A 15,771-nucleotide genomic window follows, 5' to 3' on the forward strand; every position below is an offset into this window, starting at 1 on the left:
ACATAAAAGACGATTCACTCGTTATCAACGTGGGGTTACTCATTGGCTAAAAATAACTTCTAATTAAACAGAGTGACGTCAGACGCGCAGGACGTAGTGTGAAAGGGAAGCGTGGGTTCATCAGAAGGTGATTAAATTAAATATTTGCATAAAATCACCTGATAATTCCTGCTGGATTTAAAGGAACATGCCATCTTTTGTTGATGGGAATTTAGGATGGCCTTAATCCTATATTGCTTTTCCCTTTTCCATTTTATAGATACATTTGCAAAACAGAAAAACATTATATGATGATAATGTTGGACAATGGAATGAAATGGTAGTCCTGCTCATATTAGGATTGTAAAGAAAGGTTCATGTTGTGTAATTAAATCCACCTGCGGGAAAGACAATACCGAGACACTGTTCAGATCGGATTTTTTAACACAAATGTCGTGATAATGGATTTATATTTAGTCGCAGGATTTTAAAACTTTTTACAGCATGGCCGGATCCAATTTTAGTTGCATATATAATGGTACGATTTTAACTCCAATCCATATCACTATAGAATTATGGAGAACATTGTACAGTGAAAGTAAAAACGCCAGTCACCGACAGGCCGAGCTGTAAAAGATTAGGTCTAAAATATTTATATTCTAGTCATGCTTTACATAATGTTAACAAATACTGTTTACAAACTGAGCCTGAACTATGGGTGTCTTTGAAAATTTAAGTTCGTCGTTAGGATAATGTCACCCAAAAAGTGGGAGTGGTATAGGTCCAAAAGCTGTTGGTCTGTTTGTGAATGCCAAAGGCATCATGCATTCCTGGAAAGGAAAAACGCTGATTTTTTACACTGTTCTCCTCGATTAAATTAAAGTATTTTTGTCTTTCTCTTTCTTCAAATTACGCAGTATATACAGCTTTCATTCTTAATGTTTTTTATAAAACAACTAACCCAGTTTTAAGATAATATACACACATAATGACTATGTCAAGTTAACAAAACTTCACACTTCTCACCGATGTATAATGGGTTATGATGAGAAAAATAATCAGGATTATGAAGGTAAATTGATTTATAAATCAACACTGTAGATAACGATATTATGCGAGGGACTGTAGTATCTATGTAGTCGTTTTTTATTCGTTTTTTACAGTAAAATACATTCAGCAATTAAGTGTATGTGTGTTTCAATTCTGTCGATAATTACACAATTTTAATTGTAAAAATATGAAAATGTAGTTCAAAATATATTTTCTACCAGTTATTAAATATGTGAAATGTGCCCATACTTTCTGGAAAGTTAAAATAAAATAATAATAATAATACAGAAAAAGTAATAGAGGGTAGATCTAAAAAGCCTAAAGTCTGAGAAAAGTTATAAAATAAATGGATACATCAACCACAATACATCAATAACCACAATAATAAGAATAAGAATAATAAGCGAAGATTGTAATGTAAATGTAAGATACACTGATTGCGGATCTGTTTGCTAGTTCTTTTCAATGATAGAGTAGAAGCAAATTTTTCGCAGACAGGCAACATTTACACATTACAAAATATTTTTTTTCATTTTTAATTACAGCTTACATGTTCACGTTTTAACTTCAGTGTAAAATAATGAGTGAAATAATAAATGCATTTCTATTGCGATTTTATGCTCTAACTATTCATTCCTTTCTAGAATAGTATTTGTTTTAAATAAAAACGGATTATTTAAAACAATCCTGAATTATACAATACAACTATTTTGAGTTTGTCAGGCTTAGTGTTTGATATGTATAGTAATACAATTTTCAAAAGATCATTTAAAATGAAATAACACTAATAATAGACCTACTATATTCAGAATAAACTTAATAAACATTTTCTTAAAGACTGTTGATCATTTATGTATTAGGTCTTTAAAACATAACACATTTGTTTATTTTCATTTAATGATGTATTTCGTCTCCTCTTTTACAATTCCGGTAAACGCCTTTTTGTTTCAGAGTTACTATATTAAAACAGAATGATGTCCAGGAGAAATATGGTATTTTTCTTTGTATAGTCTTTTTAAACCATTAATCATATCAGTTATTCTGTCTTCATTATTTTGCCTTCGTTATATATTATGGAGACTTTCGGGTTTCTCTGAAATGGCAAGGAGCTCTTGAGCAATACAAATGTACAGACTTCAGTGTTCATCACATCTACCAAAACAGGAGTTCATCAATTAGCGCTGGGTCAACATCGTGTGTTTGAAGGGAGGTAAAACTTTAAAAAACTCGGTTTTGTAGCAGGCCCTGCACATTCCACCTTGTTGTAGGGACAACATGTATGCTACACAACATCAAGCACAAAAGGGATAGGAAAACTGCTACGATACCTGTAGCCCGGCCTCCGGCATTGTAAAGAGTCGCAGAAATGCGCTAATGCAGATATCTGCACTGTACACCAAGGGCGCAGGAGTCTTTGATGGAAAACCTGGGGACTTTCACTGTCTGGCCAGTTTGCATGTCAGAACGTCATGACTGTTGTTTCTAACTCATCCACCCTATTCAGTCCTATTTTCCAGGTCAGAATGGCGCGGCTGTGTATTATTTTTTAATAAACTCCTCTAGCTTTCTTACCGTTGGAACACACCTCCTCCTCTCTCCATGTTTGATGCGAAAATTTAAGTTACGCATATGCTAAAGCTTACTTTGAAAAAAATAATAATTGCAATGGATTATTTTTGTATATTATATATGTTTTATGGGACTGTTGATAAAAAGAGTAAAAGTGAACATCAACCATCTTTATATCATAATTTTCATCATAACTATCATCTTTCAATTGAAAATATCATACTTAATAATACTATTCTTTTTCATTTCTATGTATACCTGTCATCTATGTCCGTAATGATAGTTTACCTGCGTTACTCGCTTCAGAATTACGTTTAAAACGCAGTCCCTGACGTAACGTATCAGACATAGTGCTTTGGTTCATTTCTTTTATTATTCGAAGAAATTGAGCATCTCGCTTTCTTGATAAATTTAAATTTGTGCTGCATTAAAATGGGATGGAAGCGAAAGAAAAGGCAGAAAGGGCGGGAAAGGAAAGCTGATTTAAATGCAGGACTAGTATTGGGCCTTAATGTGGTGATGTCACCAGGCGTGGGCTGATTTGCATGAGAATGGGGCTAGATATGGTGACTGAGACGGAGCCCTCTTTTTCCCAGCCTCTGACAGACCCTGGCATATGATCTGCATGCAAACGAGGACCCCCTGGTTATGCCTCGCTCTCTCTTGCTTGTCAAGACCGGCTCTTCTGTAGAAGAACGGCCCACCTTTCGAAGTTCTCCAACCCATGTAGAGCTACAGATGCGCACCAAGAGGAGCGCTCTGATGGCCGTCAAGAGACGTGTTGTAGCTCCTAGTTTAACACCTTCGTTTCTAATTTTATTTTTCTTTCTGGTGGCAGGTGGGAAGTTTCCTGCGGTCTAAAGTCAACCTCCAGCCCCTCCTGCGTTTGTCTTGAACGCCCGGACGGAGAGGGAGTCGGTTGCTATCTTTGGTTATCTAGCTGTATGAGTGTTATTCAGCCGTCATAAAGCTAGATAACCGAAAGTAGAAATGACTTCCAAACCTGCGCGCCACCCTAAGAAAATGTAAGCGATAGACGAAGAAAGTGACCAAGAATTCACGAAAACGAGAGCTGCTATAAACCCAGGCAGAATTTTCAACTGAGACAGCGCTTCTGTTAACTCGTCTTCCAAGGTAAGTTGAAAAGATTTCCGTACAATTTACATTTCTCTATGTTATAGTTTATGTTATAACCGTTGCTACATAGCATCGCCCGAATTAAAATGTTTGTTACATTACTACACGACGCAAAATGTCTGACAATGTCAAATAAGAAAATAAAAAGAACCATATTTAGTCATCGGTTATTCAAGATTAGTCTTGCCCATAAACCTCCTAGCAAACTTTACATAGCCCCTTTTGTGTAGGTATAAAAATGTCTCGCATAGACGAGAATTTTCCCCGTAAATCGTTTTTATGTTTGATTGCACCAGTGAAAAAGAGAGGCCCCCTTCTTGAAATAAACTTGTTTAAAAAGTTGCATTAAATTATTCTGGGAGCGAAGCCCTCAGACACATTAGCATTCTGGAATTTTTGTTTTATATAGAGGCTCGTCTATAGCGCTGCCCCTTTAGGAGGTCAAGTTCTTGATAATTTGATCACTTTTCATGGGTTTTGGCAGTTTCTTTTGTGCAGGGCCGGGGATCATTGTGGACAGTGAAGTGGAGCAGAAAGGAAGGGGTGATTTTGAATAGGGGGCGGGGGTGGGATTCTTCTAGGGCAGACCCTTAACATTGCAACTCGCTCTGCATTGGAAATAACTTCTTTAGGAAAGAAGGTAGACATTTGTGGAGGGACTGAAATAACTTAGTTCGAATATTTCATTTCAAAACGAATAGGAAACCCGTTTTGATTCGATGTTATCATACAAGAGCACACCGGGGGCAACGAAGATTTTTCTGGTCTCAACGTTCTGCGTTGTTTTAGAGCAATGTGTTGCAATATATTAAAAAGTAAGAAATGTTAAGAAGAGATGCATACACGCAGTTTGTCAGCTTTTGAAAGGGGGAATTCAAGCCTCGGATAAGAGCTTAACCAGTCTTTGATGAAATGATTCCTAAGGTACAAGTCAGAAATTAAAAAAACGATGCAGAGTTCAACCGTATTTCCGTTACTGTGTTGTCTAGTATTCATTATGTATAAGGAATTGCGAAATATGTTAAAACACATATTTCTACTCCGGTGTCTTCATTGTCCTTGTGATTTTCAAAACGAACAACTCCAGGTCCGGTTTGCTTAGACTTTCACAAGAAATTGCAAGAGTGTTCTGTGATCATTGCATTCACGAATGGGGCGAGACTTGTATTTTAGGAATATGCGTCTTGCAATAACATCATTATTCGATCCAAAATGAACACTCAGAACAAGTGCATCGTGTTGAAGGGGCTATTTTATATGGTCTGAGCTTGGCTGGGGGTTGGGGAAACTTTGATGGAGTCGCTGTCCGCCTTCTGAAACGTTAATGGACCTTAGAATTTTCATTGTCTACTTCGAACCAAAATCGGATAGTGTAGCAATGTTTAGGGGCAGTTTTTTTTTTGTCAGTGAAGTTGGGTGGGATTTGCTAGGGTGTTTTTCGGGTCTCGTAATCTCTCCAGACAGACCACATTGGGAGCTGTCCATTCAGCTCCCCTCAAAACATGGTGCTGAATATTAAACAGATAGCCTCCTGGGTCAAGTGCTAGCTCTTTCCTTTCCTTTCAGCCACCCTGTCTGTCCAGACTTTGTATTGAAATGGTTCCAAACCCTTTTAAAAACTTCAATTCACTTCATTTCATTCAGATGTTTTCTGCTAGGGTCCGCATGTTTTGCATAAGAGAAAGTAGCTTTCCCTCGAGTTTTAAACTATGAGGAAGAATGTTTCTCTCGATCATTAAAATTGTGGGAGGGGCATTCTCCTTTCGAAAATATATTGCTATCTTACAGACCTCTGTAAATTGTTTCTTAATGACAATAACGATGGATACATTGATAAAATCAGCTCTAATCCGCAGATGGGTTATGTAACTGTCCACATAAATGCCTGATAAACGTAGGCAAGGTCTCGGGACACGTGGCCCACCATTTGAAAAATCGTAAAAACATGAGCACACAGATTTAGAGCACAATTTGAAAAAGCGTTACTAATCCAAATTTACAGCAGTAATCCCATGATCTGGTGAGTCCCACACGCAGAACAAGAATTAAACACGTGGATTTTCCAGAAACTGAACTCGTTTGTGACGCATTTTCCCGGCCATCGCTGAAGACAGAGACAGTGTCCCAGACACATTATAAACAGGAGCTGCACAACTAAGGAAACTATACTTCCACCCCTACAATTCTCACAAACGTAGACGCTAGCCAGCATTTTCCCCTTTTTATATACTGCTTTCGTTATTAGAGAGTATTTGTTTAGAAATAAAATACTTTAGAGGAGGGGTAGAAGGTATTTTTAATTGGAATTACAAAGACTTTACCTTTTTAAAACATTCAACAAGTCCTCTGGAATGGGATACTATATATACTTCCAGAATTGTGTAAATTTGCTTCAAAAACACTCCAGTCTTCTATAGTTCTTGTAGATCTTTAATTTATTCTACCTCCTGAGTAAGCCTTAGAATTGCTCCTATTAAGCATAGCTTAATGCATTGTATTCTGCTAGTAATAACTAGCCCAGAGGACTCGAGTACCTCAACCTGCCTTTTTCTTGCTTAGTCCTTCAGGCTCCCTGTAGCTGACACTCAGAAAGCAACTCCAATGGTTAAGCATGGAGGGCCCTAACCGGAGAAGCACATTCATTCAATCCAAAGCTACTTACAAGCAATAGAGCCTGCAGTAGTACTCAAAGGATGGCGTGTCCCTCAATGGCTGGAGCAGGGCCTGGGCTAATTGGTTTGATTCAATGGGGGGTGCTAGATTTGTGAAAAGTCCGAGCAAGGTTTTCCCACGATCAGGTTGAGCTCTCATACAAAGTGGCTGAAGATGGCCTGAGAGGTGGGCATGGAAAACGAGTGTCAGATGCTCTACGTTTCTTGGCAGGAAAATGCTTGAGCCCTTCTTTGCAAATGGCTGCCGTGTCAAGTCTTGCGCATGAACGATACCAGCCTCGACACCAGTCTGTCGATGCAGTGTCCTGCCTTAATAGGAGACCTCATTCACTGCCTAATGGTCAAAACACATGGTCACTCTTTCTTTATTATTTTGGTGTGATTATAATAATCCCCCCTGTCAATTTTGTTAATGGGGCTCATTTTCAAGACCCCCCAGTGGAGAATTGTGCAGATATAAAGGCTCATACCTGGTATTCGCAGGTTTTGCTTCTCTCATCTTTACTTTAGGAGCTACGCAGGCCGCTGACTAGGCACACTCAACTGTCCGGTGTCTGTTGTACAGGGCATGCGTACTGCCCCACCTGCAATAATGGTGAATGAGGATCTTTCCAACAATATAGATGTAAAGGGAGGGCTCCTTCATTCCTACAAGGACAATGCTTAATTTGTGTGGAAATGTTATGAGAAAAAGGATTTCAGGTGTGTTCCAGAAATAACTGATTCACTGTGACTATTGATATTAATAATTAAAGCAGAAACTTAGCTTGAAATCTTATCTAAACACAGGTCAAATAATAGAAAGTGGATCATACAATAAAATGGGCTAACTCTAAAGGATGCCACAATTTCAATATTTTTACAATTATTTCATATAATATTCTTGAGGTTGTGCCTTTTTGGTTCTTAACCAAAAGTTATGAAATGTGCCACTTATTTGAAGCATTTCTATATGGTGGCAATGTAATACAGAAATATATTAAAAGCCATTTGAGTCTCGTTGCTGTATATGTACATGCATATACAATTAATATAGCTGATGCTTCATCCAAGGCAACACACACATTCAAAAACAATTTCTGAAGCATCAAAAACACATATACAAAGCAAAGTAGGTAATCATTTTACAATACGTCAAACAACGCAAGAAATTAGAGCAATATAGAAGTGATACATATTGTACAGACAACCTTCTTCATGAGGTAAAAATATATACTGAATATTTTATGGTAGTTACTGAAGTCTTAAGAACATTCAGCTGTGGTGTTAACATTATGAAAACATGCCTTTTTTAACTGTAAATGTCCTACTTTTTTAAACAGTTCTTTAAAATTATATGTAGAGAGAATTGAATGCTTATTTCTTTGCTGTAAAACATTTGCATGGAACAGAAACAATACACATTTTTAACTTTATTTAAAGTTGTGTATTTGCATTATTTTTACATTTTGATTCTGAGTGTATACGGAGTTTGGTTAAAACAAAATGTTGGAAACCCTGCTGTCAGGGCTTTGACTTGATGTTTGTAACATTTCTTTTTTTCTGAATCCAGTTTAATAAAAAAAGGTAAATGATGCCAGTAGTGTAATTTATTTTTTCTTAGTCACTAATGAAGACCTGTCACATACACATACGAATTGGCAACTCTGACTGAAATTAAGTAATAATACGTAGTTAGACAGTAAACATTCAAAGAGGGGAAACCCAGTTACCCAGTTACATGTTAAATTTTGACATGCTGACAATGTTGAATTGAAATTTCTCCTGCATATTCTTCTCTACCTGAGAACAATCACATTATTTATTTAGACTGGGTTTCCAGAGCAACTTATGAATCATGCTAAATGATGAACCAAAGCTAACTTTACCTTTAGATACGAGTCACGATCATTTTTGAATCCTTTGATTAGATTGTTTTCATGTTGGAAACAGTTATATTTATAATGAATCCTGGACCTGCATGACACTTGGTTTTAAACTCTATTTCAAATTAGAGGCGAGACAGTATAGATTATGAAAATGTGAAACACAAAAAATGCATTGATAATGTAAAGTTTCACAGAATATTGGCTGTGACTCAATGTGTCTTGTACATCAGTACATGGTCACATGGAAAATATTGGCTTCTAGTCATATTGTTCTGATAGCAGGTTGTCTCACACCTCATTTTCATTAGGCAAATGGCCGTTTAGTTTTGTGTTTGGAAGGAACGAGAACAGACAAGATACTCTTGGGCTGTTCTTCACAGGAACGGAATCTGTGCACAATAGCTCTGTGGCTTAGGAGGAAAAATCTCCCAGCAACTGAATGAGTCTCATGACGCAAGTGGAGTTTATTCTTCATCTATGGAAAAATGTCTGCATTGGAGAACAGATGTAGGGATGAAACTTCTTGCTCCAAGATGCTGTACTACACCATACTAAAGCTTGGCTTCCATTTAGCAGACACAAGACAAAATCAATTACAACCAATATGGATGGAACATAGAGGAAAAAGAGAGAAGAAGGTTTAGGAAACCTGTTTCTTTTACTCCCATTTTGAATGTATGATGAAACTCTTTCAGTCTTTCTCTGATCACCATTTTATTAGTCCCTCTGTATTTATTTGTGATCCTGTCGATAAGTATTCTGACCTGCTCTCCCATCACTGTGAAGTGTACAGGCTCTAAGTGCTGAAGATGCTCTGCTCTAATAGTGACCCTGCCAATGAACTCTCCCGATTGTTGGAGCACCCTTGATATGATAGTTTTATTACTGGTTTTACGATCTTCCTCTAATTGGTGGGGTATGTCTGTTTAGCTGCTTGTATAGCAGTAAAGCTGAAAATACATTAGCATCTGAGGAGCACAGAACCCGTTAACCCACCCCCTGAGTTGTGCTTTAATTCAGGGGCTGTGGCGTCCAGGGGAGTGAAACAGACAGTATTGTAATGGCGTGAAATGGGGATAGGCACCGGCCAACATAGTTCTCAGAGGTAGATCTTCAGAGATTTCCTGTATACCTCAGAAACAGATCAGATGAACATCTGCTTCTCTGCCTTTGTGTTTTCATGAAACAATGTCTATAGGGATACCGTGGTCCGAATTTCTGTACGAAGTGTGAAAACTGCTTATTGTTTGGGACAACGGTGAAGGTCTCTTGACTTGATCATCAGATGAGAATTAGATAATGGCTTTAAAGAATGTGGCAATCTGTTTAATGTTAAAATGTTAATTTATTTGTAAATGGAAAAAAAAAAGCTTTAAAGACCTTTGTTAAAAATTGTTTCTTTATATCCATGTCTTAAACATGACCTGAAATTTGAAAGAAACTTATCAGAATTACGTTTTCATCCCTGTTTTTCCTAAGAATAAAAATGGAGGAAGTTTCTCTGCTTCTTGGACAAACCCAGTGTGCAGTAGTATTTAGGGAACTAGACTTTTTACTAGAAGGTTGCGTGTTCAAATCCCAGGTGGGACACTGTGGTTATACCCTTGAGCAGCTCACTTCACGTAAACTGCAGAAATACATGGCCTGTTGTGTCAAGTGTTCCACATTTAAGTCACATGGAATAAAAGCATTAGCATATAAATTTATAACTCAGTTATGAATGTGTTGATGTGTGCACTGAAAAATAGAGGTGACGGTCTTGTGATAAAAGACAAATTTAACTGAAATTTAAGACAGTTTAAGCAGGCAGGTACAAATACTTAAGACCACCTACAGAAGCTCCCTGCACATTTCTAATGTTTTGGGAGCTTTGCCAGGAATGCACTAAATAAAAGTGTCAGATAGCTGTTGTAAATGATTGTCTCCTAGTCCTCCAAATATCTTAAAACAGAACCTTCAATCCTCATCATCGTTCTCCTTCATGTTAACAAAACAGGAGCAATTAAATCACTAATAACATTAACATGAGTGGTGACTTCAGTTTTTATTAAGAAGGTTATAAAATTTATGGCATGTGGTACCCATGAAAGCTCATTTTAGCATTCTGTGAAGAGTTTATTATCATTAAATATACACCTCCTCAAAATGATCACGTTTCACCAAAAGTACTTAAAAAACCCCCAAAAATGACAATTTACAATAGTTCCGTGATTTTTCTGGTGGAAATAAAATGTCACTTACAGATCCAAGTTGCAGTTACAGTGTTGGGGTTTCGAGGGCGACCACAGCAATTCTATGGTGGATCCTGACTGCATTGTGAGTCATTCTGATTCAGAGAGTTAGAAACATTGGATTCCTGCAGAGACCACTCGCATCTGGAGCTTCACGGAATTATCTCTTTAATGTTAAACAAAGAAACATAAGAACAATAAAACATCAGAGATAAGCAGATCGATAAAAGGAAGAGCAGAGAGCTGGAGTAATATGTGAATAAACAAGACAGGGACACGAGATAGTGTACAGCCTTTTTAAACAAAGGATGTAGAAAACAAATGTGTTTGATTTTCTTACAGCAAACTTAGTAACAAGTGTTCTTTTCGGTGCATACTATCTTAGAAAATAGTGACAGAAATAAACACAATAGGTAAGTAAGTATGCAGGTACAGGTAGATAAATAACCTAAAAAAGCAGGCATGTTCCATCTTTGACTGGTCTATAGCTGGATGTATTTCTTACCAGCCTGCAAGCTCATGTCAGTCACGTCAATTGAGTTCAGCAAAGAGAGGCTACACATCTAGAATTGATTTGCACTAAAAATGTCTTATGCTCTCGGGCTCAGAACTGAGGTCTTAATACTTGTACGGATTAGATTATAGAAAGTATCTATTTAATTTGTAAAGAAACTATAACCTTTAGTAAATGCAATCAAGAAAATGTATGGTTAGAGTCTGTAAACATTCAATATGAATATTTCTTTGTACATTCAAGCATTTTTCCTATTTTATGTAACTTGCAAATAAGATCAACAGAAAGTTCATTACAGTGAATAATTCACACCTTTCCTAACTTCAAAGTAACTGTGAGCTTGTTTAGATGTACTGAGAAGATTCTGTTAATTTCAGAATATAGTTTGCGATGAGAGGTGCAATAATTCATCCAATATGGGAATAGTGCAACTTTCTACACAGAGAACTTGCTAAATTTGCAATGAACAAACTTTTCAGCATCTATCTAGCAATTCTTACAGGAGATGAAGTATCAGAAATTATGCCATAGCTGGAACACTGTAAGGATGTGCGTGTATCCAGAAAACTGAGTGACTTAGAAGGTGTGTAGCAGAAAATGTATATCTTTATATAATTATTTTTTATCATCACTACTGGAGTGTCTTCAGAGAAGTGCCTAGGTCTAAATCAGATAATGTGAAGATGTGAGATCCTGCAGCAGGCTCACTAACGCTGGCAGGGAATGCACAGGGATATTTCCCTATGGAGATTAGAGTCAGACAACTCCCTGTATTGACAAAAAAATACAAATAAAAATACTGGCTTGGACTGAGCGCTGTGAATCTCCTGACTGGAGGGACTTGGGACCTGTCTCTCTGTGTCTAAGGGTGAGGGTGGGCCTGTGCGCTCTGAATTAGCAGGACGAAGCCTGTGACAAGGTAGCAGTGCATGCTGAAGCACTGCAATGGCAAACAAGGTGCCATCAACAATGAGCCCAAATAAGTCCACTACAGAGAGGGGTGTTGTTGTGGTTTTTGATCTCGTTTCACCAGTTGTTTTTGTATTCCATTTGGTGATTAATTTTGCTTTGGAAGAGTATTAAATAAAGAAAGGAGAGAAGGGAGGGGGGCAGAGCAGGAGAGGAGAGAGAGACAGGAGAGGCTAAGTAAAGGAAGCTAGTTATCCCCCACTCAGTGTCCTCCATGCCTGTGAATATAAATGGGAGAGCCGGCTGTTGGCAGCCAGTACAAACAGTGCCATTGTGTCTGTCTGGTGTCTCGGAGCTGCCAGTCACTGAGCCACAGTGTCACGCACATTAGGACCCCTGATCGCAGACACCCAGACACCGCCAATCTCCCTCGTGCAGCAAGAACTAGCGTGTTAGAAAGGGCAGGGAAATTGGACATGGCGCTCTTAGAAAAATATTTAAAATGCTCTTGACCCATACACACTCACAGAAGCACCAGTTGTGCCAGCAGAACAAGTCTAAAATTTTAGGTGACCTTTTCGGGGAAAAATGTCACTGTGTCATATAACAATATCGGTTCAACAATTGCTGGGAAGGATATTAATCTCATCTGGAAAATTAATAACAATTGATTAAAAATAAAGGTTGATAATGGGAGTATACATCTTATTACACGTGCAGAATGAAATTTCTTTGTGATTTACCACCCTCACAGTAGGTAGGTATGCTGCAGAGCAGTGATAATAAAGTGGCTTGTTGGTGGATTCTACAGTCCTAAGGATAAGATTTTTTTAAAAAGGTATTTTCGCAGGGCTGAGAAATACAACCCAAATCAGATTTTATGAGATTTTATTTTTGGGGTGAAGTGATTCAGGAATGTATCTACTGCTTTCACTCAAAGGGTTGTGGGATTTTTACTCAGAAAGAAGAGGAATAAAATATTGCTTTATGGGAAAACAAAGACAAAGAATGGGAAATATCCAAATACAAAGAAATAACCTAGAATTTAGATCTTGTTTCAATGTGAAGCCATTTTGTTCATATTTGTTTTTGAGTCTCATGTTGAAAGAGTTGTTCAATATGTATAAGCAGCCCAAGTCTGGACAGCTGTACTACTCTAGCTAGCACAAACAGCAAATGGCAACCCAAAGCTACTCCAACTCATGGCCAATAATTTTTGCTTGTACAACACACAATCCAATAAATGAAGACAATTTCAATAATTCTTTTGTTACCATTAACAAACTGTTTAGTAGATGCTGTTATCCAGGGCAACATACAGTGTTTACAAAGGTTTACATTTATACATTACTAGCAGAAATCTTACATTCATTTATCCAAGCTACTGGACTGACACTGTGTTCTTCAGTGCAGACTAGCAGGTCATTTAGAAGGGTTACAGAAACGCTTGAATGGTGCATTATATGCAGATATATATATCCGTTTATGTCTCCCAAAACTCCTCACAGATCTTTATCCACTCTGAGAGATGGTTTGTGTTTAACAGACTTACAGTAGTGATTGCAACCCTTATAGAATCTTGCATTGCATTTTTCCTCCTTAGAAACACAAGACACACATAAATTTATAACCTGGTACTCTTGCATTTACTCTTATCATAAGCTAAGATCATAAGGCAAATGATGTGCAGAAAAATACATCTTAGTTTCTGACCCAGTACTATCCTAGGCTCCCTTGGTGTGCTTTCTGTGTCTGGTGTATTGTGGTGCTGAACTCAATATGACAGTATGACAAAACGTGCAATATTGACAGTACAAAAAGAAGTTGCAGAGGTCCTAAGACACAACACACAACCACCTGCTTTACAAATCATTGAACCATTAGATGGATTTTCAAGCATTATTTCCAGACTCTTAGTATCATGCAGCAATTTATGAAGAAGAATGAATGATTCCTCATTGGTAAAGGAAATCTTTTTATGTTGCCCAGGAAAAGACGGTCCAGACCTTCCACGATTACAGCGCCTATAGAGGACATCAGGAGACCAATCACAGCAATGACAACTTGACTTCAAGGAAAGGTATTCACCCTTTCTAATTCATTCAGCCTCACATTATTTACTTATATGTTTGTATGTTTTCCCTGTGACTTTGCTTTCAGTGTTTTCAATCCCATCATCAGTGCTCATTCTCCAGTAGGTTACGAGACATCCAAGGTCCAAAAAAACTTAGGAAGTTCTGACAAGTGTACATTTACAAAGGAAGTGAGTAAGTTCTCATCCTAAATGCTGTGCTGGTGAGCGATTTGCTGAGGTGCATGTACAATTACTAGAGTGAATTATTGGAAATTCTACATTATTTAAAATAAGGAAATATTGATAGAAATTTCTGAAATCAGTGACGTAAAGTGCATGAAGGAGTGTGCAGACAATCAATGAGCTGTTCTTTATGTTAGCTGTCAAGACAGTGCAACCCTACCTGGGCTATCAGCACACATTACAGATCCCTCTTGCTGCCCAGTGTGTATTGACACTCTTAAAAGATCTGGGGCTTAAAGGAACATGAAGGAAACACTTTCTTTTCAGACACGTAATGCACAACAGACTCCATGAGACCATGAAGTCTTTGTTATTCATTGCCACTGCTCCTTTTAACTTAACGTCGAGGAATCAGAGCCTTATTTCCAGAATTCTGTTTAACTTACAACTTGTTATACACACTTGGTAAGCAGAGCTTGGAGTTTTCCCAGTAGTCAAAGTAAAACTGAACAAAAGAAGGTCTAATGATACCATGAAAGGCCACAGCCCTCAACAGCTTCTCTCTAGACTTTTGGCTGTACATAATTCAGAGCGCAGATACTTTTGGCATGTCAATGTATAAACCCACACACACTGTATATGGAATGAGATGTTTTTACCTTGTTTTTTTTTTAAATCAAAGAGATATGGAAATGAATGATTTGACAGATAGACTTAATTTGAGATGCCCTGTGCTTGTCTCTGTACTGATGTTTCTGAACCAGTGTGCTACAGCACCCTGCCTCCTTTGGAAACTGGTTCAATATTAAGATGTATGAAAAGTCTCCCGGATGCTCAGCTTTGACTGTCAGTGGCAACATGACCCAGATCTGGGCTGACTCCCTGTTGCAGGCTGCTATTCCCTGCTTTGTACTTGAATAGGAAAAAAGAAAGCAAAGATGAAAATGCTGAAACTTCAGCATCTGCCTCAGCAACTTTTCTGTTCAGAACTTTGCTCTGTTTACAAAACCTCATCCACTCCGTCTCACTGATTCATCTGATTTTGAGTTTTGTTTTTCTGTCTTCAGAAACACATTTCCACCCTCAGGCTGGGGGACTAGTTTCCTAGTAGTCTTTGATATTAGCCCAAATCATGCACAGCTCACTTGCACTAAGTGTGTAAGAATGCAATCACATTCTATTTGCCGCAGTTTAAACTAGGTTTTAGCTTTATAGAAATGTGCACATTCTTTTACATTAAGTATATTTTAATGCCAGTCAATGGTGGGTAGTAGATGGTTGTGACATTTAAAATTGTTTTTGATATTTTATTATTCTAAATTATGTTCCCATTGAGGGTGGAACCAAGCCACAGTAATTAATATCACAACAGGTCTCTGAGTGATAAAGGGGAAACTGTCTACACTCAGGAGTACCAATATTGGTCTGCTGTCATCTCCTATCCCACAATTCCTAGCATTAGGAGCAAAGGAATTGTGTGATGCTTGCAAACATATTTGAATTGCTTTACTTTGTAGTTTAAAGGATTTTGGACAACTGTATATGCTAAATCATTTTATCTTTTTGTAGCACAAATGTGGAAGAA

General features: G+C 37.7%; 1 long non-coding RNA gene across 3 annotated transcripts in view; it reads left to right on the forward strand.

The window, feature by feature from the left end:
• LOC148659502 (uncharacterized) overlaps positions 1 to 15,771 on the forward strand; it is a 43,777-nt gene that overhangs the window by 5,291 nt on the left and 22,715 nt on the right. For all 3 annotated transcript variants that reach the window (XR_015940509.1, XR_015940507.1, XR_015940508.1), the window contains exons 2-3: positions 3,437 to 3,732; positions 13,919 to 14,009. This is a non-coding gene — a long non-coding RNA (uncharacterized LOC148659502). The remainder of the gene's footprint in view (positions 1 to 3,436; positions 3,733 to 13,918; positions 14,010 to 15,771) is intronic.

The sequence above is a fragment of the Lepisosteus platostomus genome, chromosome 7, assembly GCF_059453375.1.
Source record: "Lepisosteus platostomus isolate fLepPlt1 chromosome 7, fLepPlt1.hap1, whole genome shotgun sequence".
Lineage (NCBI taxonomy): Eukaryota > Metazoa > Chordata > Actinopteri > Semionotiformes > Lepisosteidae > Lepisosteus > Lepisosteus platostomus.